At 40.6% G+C, this 6,000-nt stretch overlaps 1 long non-coding RNA gene across 1 annotated transcript in view; it reads left to right on the plus strand.

The window, feature by feature from the left end:
• Positions 1-5,586, plus strand: part of LOC102452707 (uncharacterized) — a 42,138-nt gene extending 36,552 nt beyond the window's left edge. Inside the window, exon 5 of the long non-coding RNA XR_012900832.1 lies at positions 5,489-5,586. This is a non-coding gene — a long non-coding RNA (uncharacterized LOC102452707). The remainder of the gene's footprint in view (positions 1-5,488) is intronic.
• The last annotated feature ends 414 nt before the right edge of the window (positions 5,587-6,000 follow it).

The raw sequence follows: 6,000 nt of genomic DNA on the forward strand, positions 1-6,000 counted from the left end.
CACCATTTCTATTCCCTGTTTTAGCCAGGTGTGAGTGAAGGTAAAGTTTAGGTAAAATATGGGCTCCTTCATACACCTCAACATCTCTGGTGGCTAAAGTGGGACTGCCACTTCTGGGAATGTCCTGGGAGGGAGATCAGGTGTTGCCCTGGTGAGGTAACAGGAGTCAGGGTGCGGCAGCTGCAGTACAAATTTACCTTCTCTTCATTAATCTGCTGCAGCTGCTCCTATGAGGTTGGTTGGGCTCTGTTTCTTGCTCTGAGCTTTGCCACCTGGTGCATGGGATGGTAGCACTGCTTGAGTTTGGCTGGCTGTCCCCTTTCCATGTGGGCAAATGGACCAAATTTGAGTGAGTGACCCTGTGATCCCAGAATAGCAATGCTTGTTGCTCAAATTTGGCATGCCTGTGCCCCAGCCCAATGGGAGAGGAGGGCAGGGCAAATATGGGATTTTGTGGGTCAAAGTTGGGCATCTTGTGAAACCTAGGACTGTTGGGAGGTTTCTTTCTAGGTGAGTAACTTTATTGCCTCTCCCTAGCACAATGTATCCCTAAACGTATAAACAATAGATGAATGGACTAACACAGTTCTATTACAAGTGTCTGTCTAGTGCAGGGCTACTCAACATGTGGCCCGTGGGTCGCATGCGGCTCACGGCCTGTATGTTTGTGGCACACAGTGTGGTTTGGGTTTACGCAGGGCTCAACATACAGTCCACAGGTGGGAACCTTTGAACATGGCCTCCACTGGGAACATGCTTCACAATCGTGAGGCGTCTCCCAGTTGGGATGAACACTGAAAGAATCAAGTGGATGAGCTGGCTAGAACAGACGGGTACAGGGTGTTGGCATTTCTAGCCCCCAGGGAAGAGGTGCCGGGAGCTCTGGGGATTGTGGGAAGTGCTTTGTATTCATGCCCACCAGTGTGAAAGAGACTATTTGCATATATTTGCATGTATATGCAACCATACTTAAGTTGTGGCCCTCAGCATGTGCTTTCAGTATTATTGTGGCTCCTGGGGCTTCCAAAGTTGAGTAGCCCTGGTCTAGTGCATATGTATGATAAGGATAAAAGTACTGAATAAGATTGCAGAGACACTACTAGTGCATGTTATGAAATGATGAAAATTTGAAAAAAAAATCTTTCAATCTATCAGCAAAATTATAACTGATCTTAATGAACATACTGTTTCTTTAAATCACGAAAATCCTATCTATGTTCTTTCTGCAGCTTCTCTGTTTCAAGGAGAAACAGAGATAGGGCTTTAAAAAAGACAAGATACTTGTGAAAACTAAACATGGTTTTGGGTGGTGGAACTATGCCAGCCTGTTTTATTCTAACACATTACGCAGCACAAAGGAAGAAAAGGTTATTGCACATGTCGAGTGCAATAAAGATGTGACAAGCAATGAAGCATATACCTCAAAAAGGCAGCAGAGTGATATGTCAGATTATTTTTCCACTACTTCTAATAAGAGAACCTTAATGGAAAAACTCTGATGAATGGACACTGACATTACTTGGTGACTTAACACTGAGTCTTCTTTATGCATAGAGGAGACCATGCTAAATGCATGATATAGGCTAAACCAGTTTCATAGTTAGTTGTGTTCTCTCCAACAGACCACTATATAGGCCAGTTTACCTGTATTAGGCCAGTTTACAAATCTAGCACTGTAGTTTAATTCCCTTTATCTTTACCCACCTTTGATTAAATAGAAATCTTATGATATTGGGCAAATGCATATTAATTCTAGGCAAATTTCCTCCCTCATCTACTGTGAAATTCCTGGTCTTTTGATATTTGCCAAAAAGAATGGAATTCTCTCATAGACTTTTCACATCAATAAAGCCTATAACCAGACAAATGTTTCAGTTTTAAAAGGTTACTCTTATGTCTGCATGTTTGCAAGGTGGGGACCATATCTTTGTGATTATAAACCACCTAATTAAGTAGAGCCTTGATCTGCTTGGGGCTTCAGTGCACTACTGTAATGTAAATATTGAATAGATTTTTGTGTTTGCCTTATAAGCAAATGCAGTAAAAATATAAATTTTGGGAAGACAAATGTGAAAAGAACAAACAGATAAATACCTTTTTCATTCAAAGTAGTACTGAGCAGTTCAAAAGAGAGACCATTTCCTACATTTCATCTGTACAGAAGAACAATTTATTAGGGGAGCTTTAAGGTCCTGTTTTCTATTAATGAAAGGGGAAAGCACAGATTGCCCAAATAAATTGGCATCAGTGCTGTTACAAATCACTTTGGGTATGTCTACACTGCGAGTTTTTTCAGAAAAATGGCAGTTTTTTCCGAAAAAACTTCAATTACGTCCACACTGCAATCGCATGCTTTCGAAAGAAAATTGAAACAACAGAGGGGCTTTTCTGACATTGATAAACCTCTTTCTATGAGGAAGAAGCCTTTTTCCGAAAGAGCTCTTTCGGAAAAAGGCATGTGCGGACGGGGAAGAGGTAATTATTTCACAAGAAGAGGAAAAAGCAGAGGTGCCCTGGTGGACATTCTGCCCATAGTAATCACAGCTTACATGCGAGATAGCATCCATTCAGTGTTGACGCTGTCTGTCGAAAAAGCAGATCACTTTTTCGATGCACTTTCGCAGTGTGGATGCTTTCTTTTGGAAGAAGTTTTTTAGGAAGATCTCTTCTGGAAAAGTTTTTTCTGAAAGAAGCCTGCAGTCTAGACATAGCCTGAAAAATAAATCAATTCTTCAATGAAACATTACACTTGTCAGTGATCCTCCTTCAAACAATGCTTTTACAGTAGTCATAAAAACATCGTATGACAGGAAGTGAGCTCAGTAAAAAGTTTCTCTAAATAAAAGAATCAGATTTTATTTTCAGGGAAAAATTAATAGGACTACTTTTTTTGCCTTAGTCATATAATACTGACACATGCCTTTGTGGGGAAAAACACATAGAAGAGAAGAGGTATTAGAACAATTTGTATAGTGGGGATGCTGAGAACCATTGAAACAAATTGTAAGCCCTGTATGTGATGAAAACCATTTTAAGCCGAAAGGTATTATAGTTTGAGCATTTACGTAGAAGGGTTAGAAAAAAAATGACTTGCTCCTCCATGGTAATGGTTGATTTCTGTTGTATGTTAGCATTCATATCCATAAATATGAAGGGTTGTTCAATTAAAAATGTTTGAACACATTTTCTGGATGGCAAGTCATTGAAAGCACTGCACAATATATCAGCAAATATCTACCTTACTCAAATCTTTATCATCTGAGGATGGCACCAGAAACTTATAAAAGGTAGGGGATTAATTTTGGTCTTAGTTACTCATACAGTTCCATTGATTATACTGCAAATGCTAGTAAATAGCAAAAACTTACTTATAAGAAGGTAGGGTTGTTCAGCCTTCCTGGTTTCACTGGGAGTCTCCTGGAATTGAGATTAATCTCCCAGAGTTTACTGCAGCCAATCTCAAAGATTTTAAATTGCTAAAAGTCCAGTAGCATGGCAGGGCTAAGGCAAGTTCCCTGCCTGTCTACCCTGTGCTGCTCCCAGATGCATTTGGCATGTACCTGAGGCCACTGGAAGGCCCAGAAGAACTCCATATCCGGCCCCACTTGAGCACTGATTCCATAGCTCCTATCTACCAGGAAATGCAGCGGGAGCACTCACCCTATCCCGAATCTCAACCACCTCTAGTTCAGCTCCTTGCTCCATACCAGTGAAAGTGAATAAGGGACGAGCAAACAAAGGAGGGAGGGGGATGGAATCTCAGAGAAGGGGCAGGAAAGGGGCATGGCCCTGGAAGTGATGGGCCAGAGGGCAAGGCAAGGATGTTTGGGTCTGTGTGATTAGACAGTTGGCAACCCTATAAGAAGGATTTCTTGAAATTCTGAATAAGCCAGGCTAAGAAAACTTGATATAAGCCAATCAACAGGATGCAATCATTGTTCTTCCAAGCTGGGAACCATAATGTGAAAAGAGAAGAAGTGTATTGTGTTTTTCTTCTTCTCCATAACACTACAGCAAGTCCAATTTCAAATAAGTGTTGTTTGTATGGGTATATATGACAAATTTGGCCTGCATGTATGCAATATTCTGCACACTTCAACATGCATATTCATACAATAACATTTACATATACAATCAGCACATAGTGAATGGATAAATAAATTATCTTTAATGGCAACATGTGATGGTTTCCATTTAATTTTTTCCTCCTTTGTATGTTCTCAAAGATCTCTGATTTAGGGACTATCAAAGTAGCCTTAGAATTTTTTTAATGGAAGCAGCTGTAACCCATATTAGCAAGAGGAACCAAGTTCTCACTTGCAGAATGACAAAGCCTCTGACTAGCAGGGCATAAAGAGAAAGTTAATGTAAAAGAATGTCTTTCCCACCTCACTTCTGGCCATTAGTCAGACAAGAAGCTATGGAGAGCCAGTGTGGACCTTTTGCTGAAAAAGCTTTGCTGTTTTGACAGTTATTTTTCAGCCTTGCTCTCTCCTTACACATAAACACAAGCAGCCTTATATTCCTCCCTATGCATTATGACTTGGAACACAAGGCAAGTGGAGAAATTTTCTCTTACTTTTCTGTGTCTTGCCAACACATCTTGGAGCAGATCATTAGCAGGTGAGAACTGATGGCATTCAATGCAGCTGCATTGATTTATTGACTATGTGCATCCATATTGTTGTCTAAAACCCAAGAAAGGTAAAAGCACACTTTGTGCCAGGGACTATGAAAACCATGACTTTTCAACAATTCCATTCTGATTGTGTAGATCACTGCAGTGATATAAATGATACAAGATGCGTGCAACAGAGAACAAAGCTCAAGATCTAGCAGTACTGTCACTTCTCCCCTTAATTGATCAGGGACAAAATGCTGTGGGTGTTAATATTTGTCTATCAAGGTCAATAATGCACTTTTCATAGGCAACTTTAAACCTGCCATACTGAAAATATTTTGGGTTATTAATAACCTGTAAGAAATTGATCATCTCTCTTCAATAATCAGTAACTGATTATACTCCTGACTCAGTTAAGCTTTGTCCATTTGTAATTATATTTTTCAAAATATCAATAACTCCATTTTTGTCTTGATTTAGTATTTGATGTTTGAAAATTCTTCCTGTCATTTCCTCCATTAAGATTTGGGGTGTTTTGCATCTCTCCATGTCCATCTTGATCTAGGCATTTGAAGGGTTAGTGACTAAAGAACCTGAGTTCTGCCAAATCAGCATGGGATGGTTGCTTGGTAACAGGACCTGTGGAATTGTATCAGGCTTCTTGCTGTTCACCCCTCTTTTTTGAGGGGGCATGGAGAGACAGCAAAGAGCTGGAGACATGTTTTATTTAAGGTGCTAAGAAGATTGTTGGCAGTTCACTGAATGCAGTAGCTGAAATGGAGCTACAATGAAACATATGTATTTTTGGAAGCTGCCTTCAGTAAAGTGGTGCAGAATTAAATGAAATCGTTCCTATTACCTCTTTAGGTGTCTGTTCTCAGCAAAAATCATGTTCTCTGCTGCAGGAGGAAGAAGGAGGGAGAAAGAAATTACAGCCTCTTGTCCCTATATGCCAGCAACAAGGCAAGTAATTGTTCTAGGGGGGAGCTAAGAAGGGGTACAGCAACCGCACTAGCCTCTTGTCCATGGCCTACTGATGTGACCAGACGTCAGCCAGTGGCAGCATGTTGCTGTCCGCAGCAAGTAGTGGCTGGGCATTCACTGTGCTCTTTTTAAGAGGAGACATAAATGGCATGTTGCAGCCTAAGAGCTCTTACAGACAGATGCATATTCTGCACCATTTCACTTCCTCCCTATGCAGCTCCTAAAGATAAAAGCAGGATTTTTATCTCTTGCATAGATACACACCAACCTACTGAAGTAATGACAAATGACTGATCAGACTCAGAGTGGCAGCGGTGTTAGTCTGTATCTGCAAAAACAAGAGGGAGTCCTGTGGTACTTTAGGGTGTGTCTACACAGCAGCGTTATTTCAGAAT

Source organism: Pelodiscus sinensis, chromosome 1 (genome assembly GCF_049634645.1).
Source record: "Pelodiscus sinensis isolate JC-2024 chromosome 1, ASM4963464v1, whole genome shotgun sequence".
NCBI lineage: Eukaryota > Metazoa > Chordata > Testudines > Trionychidae > Pelodiscus > Pelodiscus sinensis.